This window comes from Hemitrygon akajei, chromosome 3 (genome assembly GCF_048418815.1).
Source record: "Hemitrygon akajei chromosome 3, sHemAka1.3, whole genome shotgun sequence".
Taxonomy (NCBI): Eukaryota; Metazoa; Chordata; class Chondrichthyes; order Myliobatiformes; family Dasyatidae; genus Hemitrygon; species Hemitrygon akajei.
In genome coordinates, this window is record NC_133126.1 from 110412659 (window position 1) to 110438123 (window position 25465).

A 25465-nucleotide genomic window follows, 5' to 3' on the forward strand; every position below is an offset into this window, starting at 1 on the left:
AATATCTCCTTATGACCCACCTTCAAAGAGAAAAGATGGAGGTGAAATATGGATTAAGGATGGAAGACTTACAGAATGGATCAGGCCTCACTAAGATGCATTCTTACATGTTGTCTTCTCATGTGGAAAGTTGTCATACCCTACACCTGGATGGACTCTTACCAAAAACACTGATGCACAGAAATCCTCCCATAGATCATAGCCTCACTCAACTGAAACAAGCTGGGAGGCTGGGGGTGAGGGAAGCCATCTGAAGCTAAGCAAACATCATGATATATACAGTGCATGTTTAGAATCCACAATGACATCACCAGAAAGCTCTGAAATAGGGAAATGGGAAAGCACAGACTTGAAGATATTCCATTTCAAGAATAAAAGACAGTTTAGTGAGGAATTCTGAAAGCCTCGTGTGGACCACAGCTCAAACTGAGGGAATAAAGAGGAAGATAGTGAGGCTGAGGTAATACTGGAAATGCTGAAGATTGAACAGAACTGAAGAAAGTTACAAAGTGGCGTCTGCCATAAATCCAGTGGAGACACAGAGATGTATGTGTGTGTTGCATCTTTTCAGGACCCTTCAGTTGCCAGGGACATTTTAAATAATAAATTATAGAAGAAAGATCAAATGAATATACTTCAGTGTGACTAACTGCAGTCACCTCCAAATTTGCAAGACATTGTTTCAGAGTAAGAGCAAACTGTAAATACATCCACTCATTACCTAGCCAGTAATTTGGTACAACTCATTAAGTATAGTTGACACACATTAATTGGGATGCCCTGTTGGAGATCATGATACAGAATGTATCAGCTCATCCTTGTCACTTCTGATTTAAGCCAATTTGTCTCATGAAGAAAGGTTCCAACTAGCTGTGGTCAATGTGATTACTCCGCATCTTTATTTGATGGAGCATTAACATATCATGTTTAATGCTTAGTAATTTGTAATATTACATACAATCATTCATATAAACACTGATTACAATTCTAAAATCTGTTTCATCTGGAGGTAGGCACGACACAAAACAGCTTAACAACACGGAACGCTACTAGAGGCTACTCTTGAAGAAATATCTGTTGTTTTGGGTCTACGTAATGTGTAGTGTTCCTCTTGCCCCTATTTCAACAATGCAATTATTCCTTATTCACTATTTCCACTCTTAATTCAGATTACATTCAGCATAGTTTCTAGCTTTAATTTATTTACCTTTGAAACATCTTAATTCCTTAAGTCTCTGACATGATATAGACTCTCAGAACCATTTACAATCACATTTCAACATCTTATTTTTGTACTTTTAATCCTTGTTCAATTTCTCTGTTAAAGTAGGGTACTGTTGTTTGGATTCCACTTCTTTCTTTAAGGCAAAGATAAGTAGGTGATGATCTTCACTGACTATTCTCTGTGCCGAGCGTAAGATAGATCATAGAGGGAAGTTGTTTTCACCCATTGATGTGATAACAGCAGCAAGCTCTGGAAATACTCAGTTCGTCAGCCACCATCTGTGGAGAGGGAAAGAGAGTTAATGTCTCAAGTCAACGCCCTTTTAACTGAGAAACATTAGAAATAAATAGTATTTAATTGTGCAGAGAAACGCAATGGTGCAGAAAGGTGAAATAAAAAAAAATGAAACATTGCAATTTGTGGTGAAATTAAATGGCAAAAGGAGATCTTAACTTCAATTTAGGACCAATTTCCCTTTTCATCAACTGCCCAGCCAACAGTCTCCTGAGGAAGCCGTTGCAGTACAGAAATCTAATGAGAACATTTGTTGAAAGATATCCCTGGTTTACAACAATAAATCCCAATTAATCCAGCTGTTCAACTTTGATGGGCACATAGTCCGAACACTTTATTTGACTGATGACACTGTTATCTGCAGACAAGGCGAATTACAGAGCAAATTCAAAGCTGATTATAGGAGCACAGCCTGTTTTGGACTTAATTTAAGCTATTCCACAGAAATGTTTCAATAAAGAGGCTGAGGACAGTGATAGTGTACCAGAAAAATCTGCAAAGAGGTTGCTTCCTGATGTGTACAGTCTCTTCTGGCCAGGTGTCATTTCAGATAAAGCATGGCATTTCTTGCATTCTACTTTTGCATGCACACCAATTTCAGATAAGAACACGTCATTAGTCTTTATCAGCAAAAGGTAATGCATTGCTTAGTTATTTATTTAGCAATACAGTGTAGAACAGAACTTTGAGCCATGGCACCCATCAATCCCCTGATTTAACCCTAGCCTAATCACGGGACAATTTACAGTGACCAATTAGCTGACCAGCCAGTATGTCTTTGGAAGGAAACTGGAGAAAGCCCATGCATTCCACGGGGAGGGCATACAAACTCTTTTCAGAGGATGCCGGGATTGAGCTCAGAACTCCAACGCTCTGAGCTGTAATAGCCTCACACTTACCTCTAAGTTACCATCGCATCTCCCAATCCGTTGTTAAGGTTTAAAGATTAGGGCAGCACAATGGTGCAGCTGATAGAGCTGCAGCCCTCACAAGGTAGAACTGGTTCCTACACTAACCTCATGAATCGCAGAGTTTCCACATTCTCCCTGTGACTGTGTGGATTTCTTTCCATGTCTCGAAGGCATGCAAGTTGGTAGATTACTTGGCAGCTGTAAAGTGACACCAGTGTGTATGTGAATGGTAGAATCTACAGGGATCCGACGAGAAAGTGAAGAGAATAAAATGGGGTTGATGTAACATTGGTGAATGATGTTCGATGCAGATTTGATCCTTCTATGCTGCTTATCTCCACGACTCTGTGGCTCCCTATAACTCCACAACATTTTAAACAGTGAAGTAGGCACCTTTAAATTCCATCATGTCAGTCATCAGCTGGACACAAACAGTTCAAACCATATCCTTTTACCGGTCTACATGCAATATTTTTCTTGGAATAATTCAAGATTAAATCTCCTTCAAAAAGAAGCTAAACTGAATGGTTGGCTGTCGAGGTACTGCTCTCTCTTCATTCCCCACAGCAGAAGCAGCCTGATTACCTGTTCTCAGATCGAGATGCACTTTTCCCTGGAGTGGGTGAGAGGGCAAGTATTTCTGGATGCTCTCAAAGCAAGCAGACAGCAGATGGCTATGTGAGGATGGAACTGGTCTCCTGGCCATTAAGCAACGTTCACTGACAAGAGATCCATTCAGTCCAGATTGTCAATGTTGTTCAGTTTATTGAAACTCACTGAAACACAGAAAAAAACTGCTGAAAGCAACACTCCCAGAAGAAAATATCCTCTTCAGTCACTCAGTTTTTTCCCAAACTTCTTGGGGAGGAACATGTTCAGGCTTGCTGAGGAGAAATTGCTAAATGTACATGGTAATCAGACCAAAACAATTGCAAAATTTGAGGGAACAGTCATATAATAAAATATAACTTGTTGATGCATGTATTGAGCTGCATCCTAATGGCTTTCACAAGCAGCGTAGTACTTTTGAGATGCGGCCACTGTTCTATTCAGTAAAATTTCTTCAGCTATGTACACTTAACAACCTCTCACAATGATTTCAGTGACTGAAATGGTCAATTGTAAGATGACTATTGGCCAGGATAGCAGGAGAAAGGTTATGCTTCTCATTAGAATCAGAACCAGAATCAGGTTTATTATCACCGACATGTGTTGTGAAATTTGTTAACTTAGCAGCAGCAGTTCAATGTAATACATAATATAGAAAAAGAAGGAAAAAAATAAAAATAAATAAATGAATAAATCAATCAATCAAATACAATATATGTATATTGAATAGATTAAAAATCGGGCAAAAAAACAGAAATGATATATATTAACTACTGAGGTAGGTTTCATGGGTTCAATGTCCATTTAGGGGAAGAAGCTGTTCCTGAATCGCTGAGCGTGTACCTTCAGGCTTCTGTACCTCCTTCCTGATGGTAACAGTGAGAAAAGGGCATACCCTGGGTGCTGGAGGTCCTTAATAATGGACACTGCCTTTCTGAGACACCCCTCCTTGAAGATGTCCTGGGTACTTTGTAGGCTAGTACCTAAGATGGAGCCAACTAAATTTACAAATCTCTGCAGCTTCTTTCAATCCTGTGCAGTAGCCCCCCACACCCGACCAGACAGTAATGCAGCCTGTCAGAATGCTCTCCACATTAATGACTCTTTTACATACAACTTAGAGGAAAGCTGCTCTTGTGTAATGATTCCTAAAGAAAAAATAAGGCATTTGCAATGGAACAGCAATTTTTCAGTATTGCACCAAGGGATCAAACTGGATTTTGCTCTGTGTTATCTACAGTGGGGTTTGGGTCTGAGCTCATTTTCTGCAGAGGCAAGATTGCCGCTCCAGAGTCAAGAGTGATGTTGATAAGACAGAGTTACTGGTATTGCTTTATTATTTGCACACGTACTGAGAGTGAGATACAGCAAAAAGCTGCTTTTATGCACATCATCCCGACAGATCATTCCGTACAAATTATGTGCAGATTGCAAATGCAGAACATGAGAAAGTGCCGGTAGACAAATACTGTGCAAGGGCCACAAGATTGATTGGGAGATCAACAGTTCAAGATCGCATCCTTCAGCATATGGCTAACCGAAGAAAATTAAAAACAGAGAGTGCTGGAAATATTTAGCAGGTCAGGTAGTGTGTGGAGAGAGAAACCTTCCAGAAATTACCTAAGCCCAGTTAGCAGAAAAGGCCTTTCCTATTTCAACACAGCTGATCAGTTATTGCAAGTCAGTCTTTCTGTCTCGGCTTCAATGATTTGATATGTGTTACAAAGAAACATAAAGAACGAGTCGTGTACATGTGTGGAATTTATTGGACAGGTGATGATTGCATCCTGTGAGTGATTGTGCAGAGGCTGCACTGACTCTGCTGGAGAATCACACTCAGGGAGCTCACATAAACACCACGAAGGACCAAAATGTGACTTGTAGTCTGTCTCAGTCAGGCAATCCATCACTTTCTGCACATTCATCAGATAAGACAGACCTGCCACCACTTTGTCACTAACAGCCATCAGCCGGAGGAGTATCATGGTACCAATCGATGTGCAATGCCGAATGAGGACCAACGAAGAACCTGCAGGAGATACTCAGTGGAATGAACAGGATCTATCGGAGGAAAGCAACATTTCAGGTAAACCCCTATATCAGTATCGGGACTGAGAGTGGCCAGTATAGAGAGCAGAAGGAGGAAGGAGACAGCTGAAGTGATTGGTGGATTGAGGCAGGTGATGCCCGGTAGGGGAGGTGAACAGGGGTGACATTGGGAGACAGTGGCAGATGGGTGATAGATAGAGGCAAAGACAGAAGGGAAAAAATAAAAATGGATGGGGCAGTGGTGTGTGGGGGGAAGGGGGAGAGGGAAGACAGGAGAGAGCTGAGCAGGGACACAAATCACTCAGGAGGACTGGATTCTGATGTCAAGGAGATGAGAATATGAACCATTACAGAGAAGTTAATGGCAGATGGAACTAGAATAGGGTGGAAGGAGTGTGTGTGGGGGGAGGTAGGACCTGTGTGTGAAGGGGAAGAGGATGAAGATGGGTGTAGGGGGCGGGACCTGTGTGTGAAAGGGAACAAAGGTGGAGGACAGGGGGAGGGTAGGGGAGGTGAGGGTGAAGAGTGTCATACTTATCTGAGTCTAGTACTTCCAATATGGAGCTCTAATTCCAGATAATGCTCTGCCCTACTCTTGCACAGATGAAAGCAGCCAGTGACGGGAAAGATGAGTGCATTTAAGTGGATCCTATAGATCTCCACTGGTTATATTAGAAATCCTAATCCTGTTTATGCTGTCTGAGGTTACCTAAAGCTGTGGGACTCCAGTTGCTTAGCTTTCAAGGCTTCTGCAAAAAACATTTGCTCCCAGGTAGCGCGCTACATCCCATGCCCTCCACCTCTTCAATAACTTCCAGTTCCCTGGCCCTGACCACTTCATTTTCACTATGGATGTCCAATCCTTATACATTTCCATTCCCCATCAAGAAGGCCTCAAAGCCCTCCGCTAGTTTCTTGGCAAAAGACCTCACCAGTTCCCCAACACCACCACACTCCTCCGGTTGGCGGAACTGGTACTCACACTTAATAACTTCTCTTTTGGCTCTTCCCACTTTCTTCAGACCAAGGGTGTAGCTATGGGCACTCGCATGGGCCCCAGCTATGCCTGCCTCTTCGTGGGTTATGTGGAACAGTCTATGCTCCAAATCTATACTGGTACTGCTCCCCAACTTTTCCTTTGCTACATTGACGACTACATTGGTGCTGTTTCCTGCACTGATGCTGAGCTCGTTAATTTCATCGACTTTGCCTCTAACTTTCACCCAGCCCTCAAATTCACATGGTCCATCTCGGACACTTCTCTCCCCTTTCTTGATCTCTCAGTCTCCATCTCTGGAGACAGATTGTACACTGACATCTTCTATAAACCCACTGACTCCCATAACTACCTTGATTATACCTCTTCCCACCCTGCCAAATGTAAAAATGCTATTCCCTATTCCCAGTTCCTTCGTCTCTGCCGCATCTGCTCCCAGGATGAAGCTTTCCATTCCAGGACATCTCAAATGTCCTGTTTCTTTAAGGATCGTGGTTTCCCTTCTGCTGTCATTAATGATGCCCTCACCCGCATCTCCTCCATTTCCCGCACTTCAGCCCTCATCCCATCAGGGACCGAGTTCCCTTTGTCCTCACCTACCACCCCACCAGTCTCCAGATCCAGCACATTATCCTCCGCAACTTCTGTCACCTTCAACAGGACCCCACTACTAAGCACATCTTTCCCTCTCTACCCCTCTCCGATTTCTGCAGGGATCATTCCCTCCACGAGTCCCTGGTCCACACGTCCCTCCCCACAAATCTCCCACCTGGCACTTATCCCTGCAAGTGTAATTGCTACACCTGTCCCTACACCACCTCTTACCACAATTCAGGGCCCCAAACAGTCCTTCCAGGTGAGGCAACACTTCACTTGTGAGTCTGTTGGGGTAATCTATTGCATCCGGTGCTCCTGGTGCGGCCTCATCTATATTGGCGAGACCTGACGCAGATTGGGGGACCACTTTGTCGAGCACCTCTGCTCCGTCCACCACAACAGACAGGATCTCCCAGTTGCCACCCACTTCAACTCTGCTTCACATTCCCATTCGGATATAGCCATACATGGCCTCCTCTACTGCCATGATGAGGCCAAACTCAGGTTGGAGGAGCAACACCTCATATACCGTCTGGGTAGTCTCCAGCCCCTTGGCATGAACATTGAATTCTCCAACTTCCGGTAATTCCCTCCCTCTCCCTTCACCCATCCCAGTTTCACTCTGCCTCTCCCTCCAGCTGCCTATCACCTCTCTTATGATTCTGCCTTCTTCTACTACACAGTGCTTTCACCTTACATTCCTTCTTCAACTTTCCTGCGTATCCCCTCCCTGCTTCCCCTCCCCCACCCCTTGATCTTTCCTCTGATTGGTTTTTCACCAGGCACCTACCAGCCTTCTCCTTCCCAACCTCCCTCCACCTTCTTTATAGGGCCCCTGCCCCCTCCCTCTTCAGTCCTGATGAAGGGTCTCAGCCCAAAACGTTGACTGCTCGTTTCCACGGATGCTGCTGGACCTGCTGAGTTCCTCCAGCGTGTTGTACATGGTGTGTTAGTCAGCATTGATTGAAGGGTGAGCAGTAACCTGGAAAGTAAGCAGAGGCTGAACTGAGCAGAGCTAACTCAGTTGGATGTAGGAAAACAGAGGAAGGAAAAGCTGTCAGTGAGAGACTATCCATTCAAGGTGGGAGAGAGTTTCCACCTGCATCTCAGCAAGAAGCAATGAGTGAGTCTTCACAGAAAGGGATTTCTCACTGAACATGCCACCTGTTCTGATTTCAGCCCTCTGCAGATTGGGCTGGGACAATTTTGCCCAAATCTTAAAGCTGGGCATGACCAAGAACTTTTGTGCTCCATGCCTTTCACGGCTGCAGCAGAAGATACTTCTAACAGCTCAGCAGTTTTTTAAATAGTACAGGCAGGTAAAATTACAAAGTTTAAAAGATCAGCTTCATGAAGAAGAAAGGTTGAGAGGGATATGAGCCAAGCACAGGCAAATGGGAACAGGAAACTCAGTTGGCATGGAAAAATTGGGCCACAGACTCTCTTTCTATGCTGTATAACTTTATGGTTCAATGACTTACACCTTCCTATTCATTGATATCTAGGTCCTGATTCATTAACTGTCCCACAGCTTAACCTTCTATGTAACGTTGGCCACCACAGTGTCCATTTGGCAACAACAAACAAAAACCCAAAACAAAACAAATACTGCAAAAATCTGCCACAATCAATAGCACCCTGACTGGTTGTCCCTTCCCTCTCTGTACGAGTCTGGCTCTCAGTTGCTGTTGGCTATCCTAGTACTTCCTGCTGGCTGGTTAAAAGTGGAAAAGATGGAAAAGATCACATCAGAGGATGGCTGTGAGGCTTCACTGTGGAGGTACCTTGGCATTAGTGGAAATAGTCTGTATGATAGCCAACAGCAAGAGCATGGAGCGAGAGGTGGGGGTTGGTAGGTTAATGTGGAGGGAACGGGGATCATGGAATCTTTTGCTTCCTATCTTGGCTATCTGAATGACAAACAGATTCCTGAAATTCTGAGCAATTGGAAATCGCCATTTAAAAAAATAATACTTTTTATAAGATTTGTATTTTTTTTTACAAACTGATGTATTTTTCACACTCACTGGCAGAAATCGGTAAAGCAGCTAAACTAACGGTTTATCACCTTTCTCATTTTTCATTGGCTAAGTATTAGTACGTTATCCATGTGATGTAATTTCCTATTACAAAAGTAACAGGTTTTTCAGAGGAGCCATCTTGGCTTCCTGGGTTCTTTATTCCTATGTCTTTGCATCCATACACCTCCTTAGCACAGTTTCTCAGCTCTCTATTTAGTTTGCCTAGAATTTGTATGTTTATTGTACTCTAAAACAAACTGAAATCTTGGAATTAAAACTACTCATCATTCCTAACTCCTGGAAGTACCCTAAGGATCAGAAAATAAGCAGATATCCAAGATACAATCTGCTACCCCAGAGCCAAGAGGACACTAGTCTACTGCATTTGGGTGGCTCCATTTCTGTCGCATGAGAAATTGGCATATTTCAATAGCTATTGATGGGACAGTGGCACAGCCAGTAGAGTCACTGGCCTGGGTTCAGTTCTGGCCCCCACTGCGTCTGCTTGGAGTTTTCTTGTTCTTTCTGTAATTATCTGCTGATGCTCCAGCTTCCTTCCATATGCCAAAGACTTGTGGGTTGGTAGTTTAATGGCCTACGGTAAATTGCTCCTAATTGTGGGTAAGTGGTAGAATCTGACAGGAGTCAATGAGAATATGGGATGGAAAATAAAATGGGATTAATGTAGGATTAGTGTTGTTGATGATTAGTTTGGATTTAGTGGGCTATTGGAAAGGCATCAGGGTGCACTGTTTAGTGGCTACTGATCACAGTACCGTCGCTGGAAAATAAAACTGAAAAAATAAGAGTAAAATCACAGGACCAGGGGGACAGCAGAAGGGCCCCACCACTCTGGACTTAGGAACTCAACCCAAGGGTTTCACCTTACATTGCACAGACCACACCCTGGTAAAGGCAGGGGCAGTGGTGTTTACCTCAGAATCAGAATCAGGTTTAATATCACTGGCATCTGTCATGAAATTTGTTGTTATGCTGCAGCCATACATTGCTAGACATGGTAATTAAAATTGTGAGTTAAATTAAATACAAAGTACAACAAGGTGTAGTGAGGTATGTACATGAGTTGATTGTCCATTCAGAAATCTGATGGCAGAGGGAAGAACCTGTTCCTGAATCATTGAGTGTGTGCCTTCTGCTCCTGTACCTGTTCCCTGATGGTAACAATGTGAAGAGGGCATGTCACGGGTGATGGGGATCCTTCATGATGGATGCCACCTTTCTGAGCCATCACTCCGTGCAGATATCCTGGACGCTGAGAGGCTAGTGCCCATGAGGGAGCTGACTGAGATTACACCTTTCTGCAGCTTATTTCAATCCTGTATAGTGCCCCCCTCCATATCAGACTGAGATGAAACTAATTAAAATGTTGTCTACAGTACACCTGTAGAAATTTGCGACTGTCTTTGGTGACACACCAAATGTCCTCAAACTCCTAATGAAATATAGCTGCTCTCATGTCTTCTTTGTAACGACACTGATATGTCAGGCCCAGGATAGATCCTCTGAGATGTTAGCACCCAAGAACATGAAATTGTTCACCCTTTTCACCTCTGATCCCTCTGTGAGGATGGGCCTGTGTTCGCTCACTTTTTGAAGTCTACAATCAATTCTTTAGTCTTTTTGATGTTGAGTGCAAGATTGCTAACCATTCATGGTGCACAGCCATGGAGGTTCTGTCTCAGTCCTGTTCTTTCTGGAGGTTACTGTCATCCATTCTATCTACCAAAGGAGTTCTCCACTATTTGCAGTGCACATCCCATTCCTAACAAATGTCACACTGGCTCCTGAGGAGCAGTGCATTGTGAACAATAGTCACAAGGTCACACCCTGATCTCCATCTAATCATCATGGGGGACTGCAACTTGGACAGCTTCTCTGACAAACTACCATCAACATGTCTTCGTGGAACCAGAGGAGTCAACACACTCAATCACTGCTACACCAACATCAAGAATGCTTACTGTGCCATCCTATGCCCACGCTTGACTAGACTTCTACAGCCAGTGTACAGGTAAAGACTAAGAACCTCAGCACAAGTAGTGAGGACTGTGAAGGTGTCGCAATGTGGGGGCAAGGGTGCTGGGGGAGGACCCAAATGCAGGACACAAAACACAGTTTTGTGGGGTTAACTAAATAGAGTTTATTACTAGTCACAAGGAGAGCTGTGATGCAAGGATGGAACAGAGAGAAGTCAAGGAGAGCAAAGTGGAAACGGGAATAGGCATAATGGACAAGGTTCAGGCCCTGGACTAGGCTGGGACTCAGGATCTGGGCTAGGACTTGGAGCTCAGGAATCGGAGCTTGAGGATTGGAGCTAGGACTCGGAACATGGACCTCGGAGCCGGGACTCAGAACACGGACCTTGGAGCCTGGACTTGATACTTGAACACCAGAGCCAGGACTTGATACTAGAACCTCGGAGCTTGGACTTGATACTCAAACACAGGATATAGAACATTGAGCCGGGACTCCTCCTTAGACACAGGGCATAGAGCCGGGACTCTTTTTATTCATGGGACAGACTCAGTCACAGGACATAAAACACTGAGCCGGGAATCCTCCTTAGACATAGGACAGAGTCGGGACTCTTCTTGACACAGGGTCAGGACCCTTCTAGGGTACAGGGCCGGGACCCCTTTTAAACACAGGATACAGATACAGAGACCACACAACGATAGATGATACTATAACTGGGCACAAGTTTGCTCCAAGCAGCGGTGAGCTCCTGACTCACCCTGGCGGGTTACCCTTGCCGGACCTGCTCTGGCCAGGGAAGGTGGCTTGCCGGCACTTGCTTCGGGAGGAGACTTGGCTTGCTCTGGCAAGAAACTTAGTTAGTTCCGGCTAGATGACTTTGGCTCACACTAGCTTTGGTGACTTCATTAACGCTCCATAACGCTCTCGCCCCGAACGGCTGAAGCTGGAGACTTATAAACTGCCGGTTCAGTCGAGAGTAAATTGCCTTTAATCACCAAGCCCGAGGGACATGGGAAAACAGGGAATTAAAGGGGAACAAGGAGTCAACAGTACAGATCGTAACACAAATAAGGTAAATTTAAAGGGAATCCAATCTGGACCATGACAGAAAGGTGAGTGAGCTCTTACTTGACTGTTTTGAATTGGTGGATTTTACTTTACTCCGAGATTTGTCTTTGGGCCTGAGCCAATATGGTACAGCCGTTACCAACTTCAGGAAGGCCTTTGTGAATGAGTGTGTGCCTTGGAGGACATAATGAGTTTACCTCAACAAGAAGCCCAGGATGAGCCAAGAGGTACGCATTCTGCTGAGGGCTAGATCTGAGCAATCCAGAATCCTGCTCAGAATCCAGGTAGAACCTAATGAAGGCCATTGTAACAGTGAAAAGCCAATTAGAAATGCAATTTGATGCACAGCTGTGGCAGGGTTTGTGTGCCATTAATTCCTGAAAGATAAAACCTAATAGCATAAATGACAAAGATGTTTGACTCCCCAAAGAGTTCAACGCCTCTTAAGCATGCTTCGAAAGGGAGAATAACGTTACATGTGAGCAGATCCTCGCAGCATCTGGCAACCCCATGATCTGTCTTGGAGATCAGTGTCAGATCATCCTTAGAGAGGGTGAACAAGGGCAAGCTGTCCTGGATGTAACTGTAAACCTATGCAAACAAACCAGCTGCAGCATTCAAGAGCATCTTCAACTTCTCACTGCTGTGGTCTGAGGTGCCCAATTGCTTCAAAAGGTCAGCAATCATTCGGTGCCCAAGAAGAGCTACCTCAATGACTATTGTCCAGTAGCACTCTCATCTACTGTAATAAAGTACTTCGAGACTAGAACTAACTCCTGCCTGAGCAAAGACCTGGACCTGCTGCAATCTGCCTACCATCACAACTGGTCTACAGTAGAGGCAATCTCACTGGCTCTCCACTCTGCTCTTGGAGCACCTTGACAACAGTGCAATATAAATCAGACTGCTGTTTATTGATTACAATTTGGAATTTAATACCATTATCTCCTCCACATTAAACACCAAAGTTCTAAACACGGGCCTCTGTACCTCCCTCTGCATGTGGATCCTTGATTTCCTCATTAGGAGACTACTGTTAGTAAGGATTGGTAATAACATCTCCTCCTTGCTGACATGGGCACACCTCAAGGATACCACTGCCCTATGCTCCACACTCATCAATGATACCAATCTCTGTTGCGCTCACACCTTTCCCATAATTTGACAACCAGGAGCTATGATGTTGTGGCCATTACAGAGACTTAGATGGCTCAGGGGCAGGAATGCCAGGCTTCGAGTGCCAGGCTTTAGATGTCTCGGAAAGGACAGGGAAGGAGGCAAAAGAGGTGGGGGCGTGGCACTGTTGATCAGAGATAGTGTCATGGCTGCAGAAAAGGAGAAAGTCATGGAGGGATTGTCTACTGAGTCTCTGTGGGTGTAAGTTAGGAACAGGAAGGGGTCAATAACTCTACTGAGTGTTTTTTATAGACCACCCAATAGTAACAAGGAGATCGAGGAACAGATAGGGAGACAGATACTGAAAAGGTGTAATAACTGGGTTGTTGTGGTGGGAGATTTTAATTTCCCTAATATTGATTGGCGTATCCCTAGAGCAAGGGGTTTAGATGGGGTGGAGTTTGTTAGGTGTGTTCAGGAAGGTTTCTTGACTCAGTATGTAGACAAGCCTACAAGAGGAGAGGCTGTACTTGATCTGGTATTGGGAAATGTACCTGGTCAGGTGTCAGGTCTCACAGTGGGAGAGCATTTTAGAGATAGTGATCAAAATTCTATATCCTTTACCATAGTGTTGGAGAGGGATAGGAACAGATAAGTTAGGAAAGTGTTTAATTGGAGTAAGGGGAAATATAAGACTATAAGGCAGGAACTTTGAAGCATAAGATTGGGAACAGATGTTCTCAGGAAACGTACGGAAGATATGTGGCAAATGTTTAGGGGGTATTTGTGTGGAGTTCTGCATAGGTACATTCCAATGAGATGGAAAGGATGGTAGGGTACAGGAACCGTGGTATACAGAAGCTGTTGTAATTCTAGTCGAGAAGAAAAGAAGAGCTTATGAAAGGTTCAAAAAAACTAGTTAAAGGTAGAGATCTAGAAGATTATAAGGCTAGCAAGAAGGAGTTTAAGAATAAAGTTAGGAGAGCCAGAAGGGGCCATGAGAAGGCCTTGGCAAGCAGTATTAAGGAAAACCCCAAGGCATTCTACAAGTATGTGAAGAGCAAGAGGTTAATATATGAGAGAATGGAACCAATCAAGTGTGACAGTGGAAAAGTGTGTATGGAACCGGGGGAGATAGCAGAGGTACTTAATAAATACTTTACTTCAGTATTCACTATGGAAAAAGACCTTGATGATTGTTGGGAGTCCAGCTGACAAATGCAATGGGCCTCAGCCTGGTGCCCTGATCCTAATACAGGACGCCCCCTAAGCCCTCTCGGCTGGCATCTGTGTGCAGTACATATGGCAATTGGAGGTCCGCAAAAGCCAGCACCAGCAACTGGTTCAGCAGCTACTTCAGTGACTGAAAGGCCTCTTCACATTTTGCATCCCACCTCGGTCCAAAGGGTTCAACGGGCTAAGATACTCTCCACCCTCCTGTCCTTTTCTCCCCCTCCCTTTCTTCTCCAGGGAGTGTAACCGCACAGAAGCTAATTCAACAGCTGACTCACTTTTTGGGCAGCCCTTCAGGAACCTCCGATAGTAACCACAGAACCCGAGGAACAAGCACAAGTGGTAATTGCCTCAATCTTAGCTGGATTTTTAGCTACTCCATCCCGTGAGACTATGTGCCCAACATAGCTGACAGATGCTTGGCAAAACTGGCACTTGTCCAGGGAAAGTTTTAACCCTTCAGTTTTCAGGAGGCCCAGCACCTTCAGCAGCCTCGCTTCATGTTCTTCCAAGGTGGATCCAAACACTATGAGGTCATCCAGATATACCAATACCTCAAGCAAGTTCATATCCCCTACTGTCTTCTACATGACCCACTGGAAGGTTGCAAGAGCTCCCGAGGTTCCCTGGGGCATCCTTTTGAACTGGAAAAATCCCAGGGGACATATAATTGCCATTTTCTCTTTGTCGGCCTCACTCATGGGGATCTGGTAATATCCACTTCTCAAGTCCAGCACACTGAACCACTTTGCAACACTCAGGCAGGCCAGCGCGTCTTCAACCCTCGGGACAGTATACTGGTCAGGGATGGTGCACCTGTTCAGAGTCCTATAGTCCACACACATCCATACCTTCTCATTCTTCTTTCAGGCCACCACTACTGGGGACTCATAGGGGCTTCAGGACTCAGTGATGATCCCAGCTTCCTTCAACTTACACAAATGCTGCCAAATGTCCTCCACCTCTGCAGGGGCCAGTTGCCGCAACCTTTCTCTGAATGGGGTATCCTGATAGTGTGACACGTGCTCTTGGAACAACTCACATCAAACTTGCCAGTGGAAAAGACACATTCCAGCTTCAACATCTTCTCTACCAGCCTCCTCTTCCAGCCCGCAGGAACCCGGGAGTCCCCAAAGTTGAATGACTCAGTGGTCAACATCTCTCCTTTTTCCAATAGTTCCCCAGCTTATCTCACAGGGACACTAGACATTACCGTCACCAGGACCAAATGCTCCAGGGGCATCCCCCGCTTGAAGGTGACCTCCCTCTTCACAGTGTTCCTGACAATCACTGCCATCCTGCGTTCCTGTCAACCGAGGGCTTCTGCAATTTGGACCTCACCAGTGCCCCAGCAGGAAATTCTGACTCCCCCTCGTGGTCTTCCAGAGCATCCACTAAGGCTCTCAGGCACTCTGGGAAACTTGGGTGCTCCCATCACTCTTGCTACTTCCCCGAGCTGTACTACCATTGGCTTCGACTGGGTGAACCAGACAGTCCCTCTTTTAAATTTGGTATCTGGCCCTATGCAACCATGCACCTCCTCAAAAGCGGCATTACACCCTGGGTGCACGGACAATGTTCCCAGAAAGCTCTCCCCAGCCTTCTCCTTGCAGGCCCCCATGAGCCTCCTCACAAGAGGGGTGTTGGTCCCCACCAGAATTGAAACGCCGACCTTCTCAACAGGGTCTGGACAAACCAGCACCAATGTATCAAAGACCTCAGACACTCCCACATCGGCCTCTGAGATCTCCAACTTCACTGACAAATAACCATTGTACACATAATTCCCAGCACTAAGCCTCCAGATCTCCAGTGCCCTGAATGGTGTCAGTGGTAAATGCTTCAGATACCGGTTGTAAAACGAACGGTTTAACAATGTGACCTGCGACCTGGTGTTGAGTATGGCTTTAGTATAAATACCCTCTATCCATAGTGACACACTGGAGCATGGTTGCACTAAGTCTTCAGGAATTGGGTCTTTTGCTTCCGGGGGTTCCTTGATATATTGCTGGGAACGTGTTCCCCAGAGACACCAGGCCGTCCCCTCACTGGATCTCCTCTAAGCTTTCCCAATGACTCTCCCTACTGAGGTACCCAGGGGGGCTCACTCTCCTTCTGGCGTGACACCTACTGCCAGCATCCCTCCGCATTGATCGTCCCTTTGGGGATTCCGCCCTCCCATCAGCTCCATCATATTGGGGGGTCACACCCGCTGATAACAGCTGATATACCTCTGTTCTCAACTCTGCCATAATCGCCTCTACCACTCCCCAGGGTAGACTATCTGTGGTCACTTCACTGCAGGGACTACCAAGGACTGTACCCTGCTGACGGTGTCCTCTCACGCCTCCTCTCTCCGCGTTCTCCTCTTCCCGTACCCCTCTGATCAGCTCAACAAAAGAGTCTTACGAGACTGTCCAGGAGCCCAAGCAATTAGATCCTGGGACAGGGCACCCTTGGCTATCTGGTCCGCTCTTAACTGATCCACCTCAGCCGCCTGAATGACCCCTCTGTGCTGCAACCAATTTAGCTGCCCCTCTAGCCAAAAAATAAAAGCAGAAAACTTCTCCCCCTTCTCCTGCCGGATGTTCTGAAACCCCACCATGAGCTCCAGTGGGCTTCCTGTCGGGCCAAAAGCATTGTCCAGTGCTTGCAGATAATTGACAGCTGTCGCTACCGGATATTTCAACCTGACGGCTCTCAGAATGTCAGCGGCCCGCCCAGTCAAACTTTCAACCAATCTCTGTCACTTGTCATCATCAGAGCACTGCCACTCATCTAACCACTGAGTCTGCTCTGCCCAAGTCTCAAACACCTCCTACCCTTCAGGGGAGGGGGTTATTCCAGAGAATAGGCGGAGCCTGCATTAGCTGGGACTTTGAATCTGATTTTTCCATTTATTTGCCAGAGAAGTAAGGGCAGATACTAACTCAGAATTCTCACTCTTCACCGGGGAACATGGACTAATTAGGCATTCCAAATCTGACCACTCTTTCCCCTCACTCCTCAGAAACAATAGAACTCTGTCTTTGAAATCTCTCCCCCCCAGCTACCGCTACTTCTGCACTGGTCTACATTAAAGCGAGAGCTGCGCCAGCCATTTTATCAAACCTCCGCCCACTATCACAACTTCAACGATACTTAACAGGCGAATTAACAATTCACCTGGAATACGAATATCTACCCCACTGGTTCATTGCTCAGGGTAATCACACAGTATCCAACGGAATCAATCCCGAACGTAGCCCCCACAATTGTAACTCTCACATCAGCTAGTGGCTTAATATAGGAGGTGATAACCCTTGGCCTGGCCAAACTTAAGAAATCTCGTTTGGGTAGATGCTGCGCGATGTGTCCCCTGTTACAAATCAGTACCACGAAATAATAAACAGTACACAAAATGCAATTAAATGATTGAGGTTAATAATTCTTACTTTGACTATACGGTTAATAAAGAAAACAAGAAGGAAAAAGGGCCCACTCTCATGAAACAGTCTAATCCACAATGTTGGAGTTCACTGATAAGTCCGTTCATCCACCATCGACCCCTTCCAATCATCACTGAGTCCGGCGGTCTACCAACTCTCTCCATTTGCGTCTTCTGTCCTCATCTCTCCCCGGCAAAATACCGTGAATTCCCAGCTCCCAGACACACAAGAAAGAACAACATCCCGCTCATTGGCTAGCATGCCCCGTTATCTCTAGTCATAACCCAAACATTGCTGCTACAGAGAAACCATTACCTCAGCAGTGGAACATTACAGAGAGGCCATTACATTAGCAGTGAAACCTTACAGCGTGTTACAATACCTATGCAGAACTCCATGCAAATGTTCCCTGAACATTTGCTACATTTCTGCTGTGCATTTCCCTGAGAACATCTGCTCCCAAGTTCCTGCCTAATAGCAAAATATTTCCCCCACCCCAATTAAATGTTTTCCTAAATTTTCTCCTTCTATCCCTCTCTAGCACTATGGTGAAAGAGAAAGAGTTGTGGTCACTACCTCCAAAATGCTCTCCCTCAGATGATCTGACACCTGACCAGGTTTATTTCCCAATATCTGATCAAGTTCAGCCTCTCTAACAGGCTTATCTACATATTGCGCCAGGAAACCTTCCTGAACACACCTAACAAACTCCACCCCATCCAAACCCCTTGCTCTAAGGAGATGCCAATCAATATTAGGAAAGTAAAAATCTCCCATCACAACAACCCAATTATTATTGCACCATTCCAGAATCTGCCCCCCCCCATCTGCTCCTTGATATCCCACACCCCCACCTCTTTTGCCTCCCTCTCTTTTCTTTTTGAAACATCTAAAGCCTGGCACACTCTGCAGCCATTTCCGCTCCTGAGACAATCGAAGTCTCTGTAATGGCCACAACGTCACAGTTCCACATATTGATCCATGCCCTGTTCATCTGCTTTGTTTATGATACTGTGTGCATTAAAATAGATGTGGTGAACTACATATACCTGTCTGGACTGCTCCTGTGGCTCCTTCCACAGACCCCTGTATAAAGGCGATTGAGGCCTGAGCCCGGCCTCATTCTCCAGGATGTAGTATTGTTCATTCTTCCAGTCAATAAAAGCCGATATCTCACTTACGTCTCAGAGTGAGTTATTGATGGTGCATCAATTTTATTGACTGGAAGTTAAAACATGGAAACCGTTTTACATCCGGAAAGATTGGATTTGGACCCCCAAGACCCTGAAGCAGCTCTTGCCTTTGAACTCTGGCTTGCATGCTTCCAATCATACTTGGAGGAGGTTCGTGCAACTGACCCCGCTGTTAGGCACAGAATTCTCCTCTCAAGAGTCGCCCCAAAAGTTTATTCATTCATCAGGGACCTCTCGACCTATGAAGGGGCACTTGACGCCCTCAAAAGACAGTACCTGCGGCCGGTGAACGCCGTCTACGCCAGACATCGCTTGGCCATGCGCAGACAGCGCCCTGCGGAATCGTCCGCCGAATTTCTCCGAGCTCTACAGGCACTCGTGCGGACTTGTGACTGCAAAAACATGCCGCCCAACACCATGCCGATAGCTGTGCTACTGACACTACTTGCAGCCTCTCCACCCTCAAGATCCCTCCCCCATCGTGTTCGCCAACCTGACCCCCGACTGTAAACTGGTGGCAACTAAAAGCAGGAGGTACAGCGCAGGGGACAGGGCCTTTATTCAGTCAGAGGTGCAGCGGCTGCTCGGGGAGGGGATCATCGAGCCAAGCACAAGCAGTTGGCGGTCCCAGGTGGTTGTTGTTCGGACTGGGCAGAAAAATAGGATGGTTGTGGACTATAGTCAGACCATCAATAGGTTCACGCAGCTTGACGCGTACCCCCTACCCCGCATCGCGGATATAGTCAACCAGATAGCTCAGTACAAGGTGTACTCGACCATAGATCTGAAATCCGCTTATCACCAGCTCCCCATCCGCCCAGAGGACCGCCCCTACACCGCCTTCGAGGCGGGCGGCAGGCTCTATCACTTCCTGTGCGTCCCCTTCGGTGTCACCAATGGTGTCTCAGTGTTCCAGAGGGAAATGGACCGGATGGTGGACCAGTACAACCTGAAGGCCACATTTCCCTATCTGGATAACATCACCATCTGTGGTCGCGACTGGTCGGATCACGACGCCAACCTCCAATGATTTTTCCAAGTGGCCGAAGCTTTGAACCTTATAACAGGGACAAGTGTGTGTTTAGAACCACCCGACTCGCTATCCTTGGGTATCTCGTGGAAAACGGGGTCATTGGCCCTGACCCCGACCGTATGTTAGAACTCCCTCTTCCCACCACTCTCAAAGCCCTCAGACGGTGCCTGGGTTTTTTTCCTATTACGCAGACAAGGCCCGCCCCCGGTCAAGTCTACCACTTCTCCCCTCTCTGCTGAGGCCTGCATTAAAGGGGACATTATTAAAGCAACGATGCATGCGGTGGACGAGACCATTCCCTTCCAAGTAGAGAGTGACGACTCCGATTTCGCGCTTGCCGCAACCCTCAATCAGGAAGGCAGGCCAGTAGCATTCTTTTCTCGTACCCTTCAAGGCTCTGAAATTCGACACTCTGCGGTGGAGAAAGAAGCCCAGGCCATAGTGGAAGCTATTAGGCACTGAAGGCACTATCTCGCCGGCAAAAGGTTCACCTTGCTGACCGACCAGCGCTCAGTTGCGTTCATGTTCAGCAACCAACAGCGGGGCAAAATCAAAAATGATAAAATTTTGCGGTGGAGAATAGAACTCTCCACCTACAATTATGATATCCTGTACCGGCCTGGCAGATTCAATGAACCCTCTGATGCCCTATCCCGGGGAGCGTGTGCCAGCGCGCAGCTCGACCGGCTATACAACCTCCATGCAGATCTTTGCCACCCGGGGTCACCCGATTTTACCATTTCGTAAAAGCCCGGAACCTGCCGTACTCCCTGGAGGACATCAGGACGATGACCACGGACTGCCAAATCTGCGCTGAGTGCAAACCGCACTTCTACCGTCCTGACACGGCGCAACTTGTCAAGGCCACCCGCCCTTTTGAGCGACTGAGTGTTGACTTTAAGGGCCCCCTTCCCTCCACCGACCGCAATGTCTATTTTCTCAATATTATTGATGAGTACTCGCGATTCCCCTTTGCCATTCCCTGCCCCGACACTACTACCACGTCCATCATAAAAGCCCTGCGCCAGCCCTTCACTCTGTTTGGATATCCCTGCTATATCCACAGTGATAGAGGGTCCTCCTTTATGCGTGACGAGCTGTGCCGGTACCTGCTAGCTAGGGGCATTGCTACTAGTCGGACCACGAGTTACAATCCCCGGGGGAATGGACAGGTGGAGAGGGAGAATGCCACAGTGTGGAAGGCCACACTTTTAGCCCTTAAGTCAAAAGGGTTGCCGGTCTCTCGATGGCAGGAGGTCTTCCCTGAGGCACTCCACTCTATCCGCTCCCTGTTATGTACGTCCACCAATGCCACCCCTCACGAACGCCTATTCTCTTTTCCCAGGAAGTCTGTCACTGGGACCACCCTACCAGTTTGGCTGACGTCCCCGGGGCCAGTGCTGCTACGTAAACATGTGAGGAGTAATAAATACTCCCCGCTGGTCGAGAGGGTTCACCTTTTGCATGCTAACCCCCAGTATGCCTACGTGGTCTTACCTGATGGGTGGGAGGACACGGTCTCCGTCCGCGACCTGGCGCCCACAGGAGCAGCAGACCACTACCCCGAACACTCCACGGTAACTATGAACCCTGTACCCGAGGTGACACCGCGCACACCGTGTCCCACCCAGACTGCTCACGACGCTCATGTACCGGGCGTCTCATACGCGTCTATTCCGGGCACCTCGTACACACGTGAGAGATCCCTGACACCTCCAGTTAGGCCAGAACCAGCATAACCTCCGTCTCCTGTGCAATCACCACCACCGGCACCTGTGCAATCACCACCACCGGCACCTGTGCAATCACCACCTCCGGCACACGTGCAATCACCACCACTGGCACCTGTGCAATCACCACCTCCGGCACCTGTGCAATCACCACCTCCGGCACACGTGCAATCACCACCACCGGCACCTGTGCAATCACCACCTCCGGCACCTGTGCAATCACCACCACCGGCACCTGTGCAATCACCACCTCCGGCACACGTGCAATCACCACCACTGGCACCTGTGCAATCACCACCTCCGGCACCTGTGCAATCACCACCTCCGGCACACGTGCAATCACCACCACCGGCACCTGTGCAATCACCACCTCCGGCACCTGTGCAATCACCACCTCCGGCACACGTGCAATCACCACCACCGGCACCTGTGCAATCACCACCACCGGCACCTGTGCAATCACCACCTCCGGCACCTGTGCAATCACCACCTCCGGCACACGTGCAATCACCACCACCAGCACCTGTGCAATCACCACCTCCGGCACCTGTGCAATCACCACCTCCGGCACACGTGCAATCACCACCACCGGCACCTGTGCAATCACCATCTCCGGCACCTGTGCAATCACCACCACCGGCACCTGTGCAATCACCACCACCGGCACCTGTGCAATCACCACCTCCGGCACACGTGCAATCACCACCTCCGGCACCTGTGCAATCACCACCTCCGGCACCTGTGCAATCACCACCTCCGGCACCTGTGCCATCACCACCTCCGGCACCTGTGCAATCACCACCACCGGCACCTGTGCAATCACCACCTCCGGCACACGTGCAATCACCACCACCGGCAGCTGTGCAATCACCACCTCCGGCACCTGTGCAATCACAGCCGGAGCTACGTAGATCGCAGCGACAGATTCGACCACCTGATAGACTTAACCTGTAAATATACTTGTAAGAAACTTCGCCACCTGGGGACTCTTTTTAAAACAAAGGGGGGGGGGTGAATGTGGTGAACTACATATACCTGTCTGGACACACCCCCTGCTGACTGCTCCTGCGGCTCCTCCCACAGACCCCTGTATAAAGGTGATTGAGGCCTGAGCCCGACCTCATTCTCCAGGATGTAGTGTTGTTCATTCTTCCAGTCAATAAAAGCCAATATCTCGTTTCTTACGTCTCAGAGTGAGTTATTGATGGTGCATCAATAGATTCATCTCGAACAATCAGGCTGAGTGCATCTTTGCTCTAACATCTGCCGATCCTTCCTCACCAACTCCCACAAGCTGTCTCTACTTGTGCTCCAACCTCCCCATTTTTTGCCTCTTCACTTACAAATCTAGTTTAAACCCTCCCCAACAGCATTAGCAAACCTCCCCACCAGGATATTGGTCCTTCTCAGATTCAAGTGCAACCCGTCCTTTTTGTACAGGTCTCACCTGCCCCAGAAGAGGTCCTAATGATCCAAAACCCTGAATCCCTGCCCCCTGCTCTAATCCTTCAGCCATGCATTTAACCTCCATCTCACTCTATTCCTATGCTGACTGTTGTGTGGCACAGGCAGCAATCCTGAGATTACTACCTTTGAGGTCCTGCTTCTCAGCTTTATTACTAACTTCCTGTAGTCTGCTTTCAGGACCTCCACCCTTTTTCTACCTTTGTCGTTGGTACCAGTATGTACCACGACCTCTGGTTGTTCAAATTCCCACTTCAGGATATTGTGGACACGATCAGAAGCATCTTGGACCCAGGCATCTGGGAGGCAAACTAACATCCGTGTTTCTTTCCTGCATCCACAGAATCGCCTGTCTGATCCCCTAACTATAGAGTCCCCTATCACTACTGCCATCCTCTTCCTTTCCCTACCCTTCTGAGCCACAGGGCCAGACTCTGTGCCAGAGGTACGGCCACCGTTGCTTCCCCCAGTAGGTCATACCCCCCTCTCCAACAGCACTCAGAAACACTCAGGAGTACTTACTGATAAGGGGGACAGCCACAGGGTGCTCTCCACTACCTGACACCCTCCCTTCCCTCTCCTAATGGTCACTCACTTTGTCTCCTGTGGCTCCGGGGTGACTACCTGCCTGTAGCTCCTGTCTATCACATCCTCACTATCCCAGACAAGCTGAAGGTCATCCAGCTGTGGCTCCAGTTCCCTAACTTGGTCTCTAAAGAGCTGCAGCTCGATGCACCTGGTGCAGATGAGGCCATCAGGGAGGCTGGAAGTCTCCCGGACATCCCTCATCTGATACCTAGAACAGTAATCTGGCCTCACAGTCACAACCACTATTCTTGTTAGGGGGGGAAAGTAACTTACCTCGCCTAGGCCCATCCTCGCCAAAGCCCCCATGAACCAAAACCCTACTACTCTGACTTGCACTACTCTGATGCCCGCTCCGCTAGACAGTGTCTCTCTATTATTTGGGAGCTTTCTCAGCGCCCTTGCACGATGACGAGCTACTGCATCTGCGCACTTCTCCCCGACCTGTGCGAAGCTCTCTCTCTCTCTTTGAATTGATCGGTAAGCAGTACGTTCACTGAAACTATCGCATGCATTCGTGTAATAATCTCAAGTGGTTTTCATTGATGTTAAATCAGGATATTGACACTTGGAGGTCTGAACACCCTGGACACGGTAAGGACCCTGTCTAAACACTGAGGGTAGTCAATCGCCATCTGCCAACGTGGCCTGTGGGGGAAGTGTGTTCATGAGGGTGTTACAGTCCATGGATAAATTGCCAAAAATCTGACCTCTTCAATACATTGGCAGTGTTGAAATGCCAGGTTGGCAGGCCACTGGAAGTTATTCCTATGAATGCTCCATCAGACACAGAATTCTATTTTTTTTTCAGATGTTACCCAGTTTTAGAATAAAATTTCTCATGAATCTAGTGAATTAAAAGTGTGCTCAGGAACTAAGGTTTGAGTGAGTTGAAAAGGATGTGTGTGTGTGTGTGAGTGTGAGTGTGTGAGTGTGAGTGTGTGTGTGTGAGTGTGAGTGTGAGTGTGTGTGTGTGAGTGTGAGTGTGTGTGTGTGTGTGTGTGAGTGTGAGTGTGTGTGTGAGAGAGAGAGAGAGAGATGTAATAGAGAGAGACTATTGGAGTAATAGTAATTGCTAGGTAGGAATGTTGTTTGGCTGAGGTTGAAGTATTGAAGGTATATTTCATAGACCAATGTGCCAGTGTACTTGTGCATTTGCTAGTAGATGACCTTATCCATATATGTCAATATATAGATAATATATGTAAGGTCAATATAATATTGTGACTCTTTGGGGGGGGGGGGCAACCAGCCCCTGCATTTCTAATGACCAGCACTGTTTATTGTTCTTTGTGTTAAAATGCTTTTGTGGGATTATACTGGGAAATTCCAGTTCATTTATTGTTACATTTTAGCTTGGGTTATACAGTTATTTGCTTGTGTATCTGTGGGTCACCCTGACTGTAACCAGGGTGTGTGATGGTCACCTCCCCCGTCGCTGTGAGACTGTTTGTGTTCATTCTCTGGGTCGGGGTGCCCGGTCTGTTTTGTGTTTATCACAAAAAAACGGTTGTTGAGTTAACAAGCTTAATCGTCGGTCATTATGGGCCAAATGCTCCGCCACATTGGTGTCAAGACTGGGATACGAGATCGACGACGAGATGGAAGAGCTACGACGGCGATAAAGTGCCTTAAGACCCGGGGAATAAGACGAGGGACCGAGCAGTATGCCTCCCCCGCACCCACGGGCGGGGCTCGGGAAGACGGGACCTGGGAACCGAGCATCGAGCCTTCCCGGGGAGCCCCGACCGAGCGACCGTCCCAAAGGCTCCCCAACCCGGGGGACAGAGCGGAGCGGATCACTCACCACCGGGAACCTGAGACGCCGCAGCCATGGGAGGACGGGCACCAGGGCAGATGCCGCCAGAGCAACAGGAAGGCCGAAGAGCCTCGACGATTTGCCCCGCAGGTTCC

The 25465-nt window shown here is 47.5% G+C and overlaps 1 long non-coding RNA gene across 1 annotated transcript; it reads right to left on the reverse strand.

The window, feature by feature from the left end:
- Nucleotides 1-886: 886 nt before the first annotated feature.
- LOC140723577 (uncharacterized) lies at nt 887-25465 on the reverse strand. Its single transcript, XR_012097930.1, has 3 exons — nt 25359-25465; nt 3016-3206; nt 887-1503 (listed from the first exon to the last, which is right to left on the reverse strand). It is a non-coding gene; the product is annotated as an uncharacterized lncRNA (long non-coding RNA).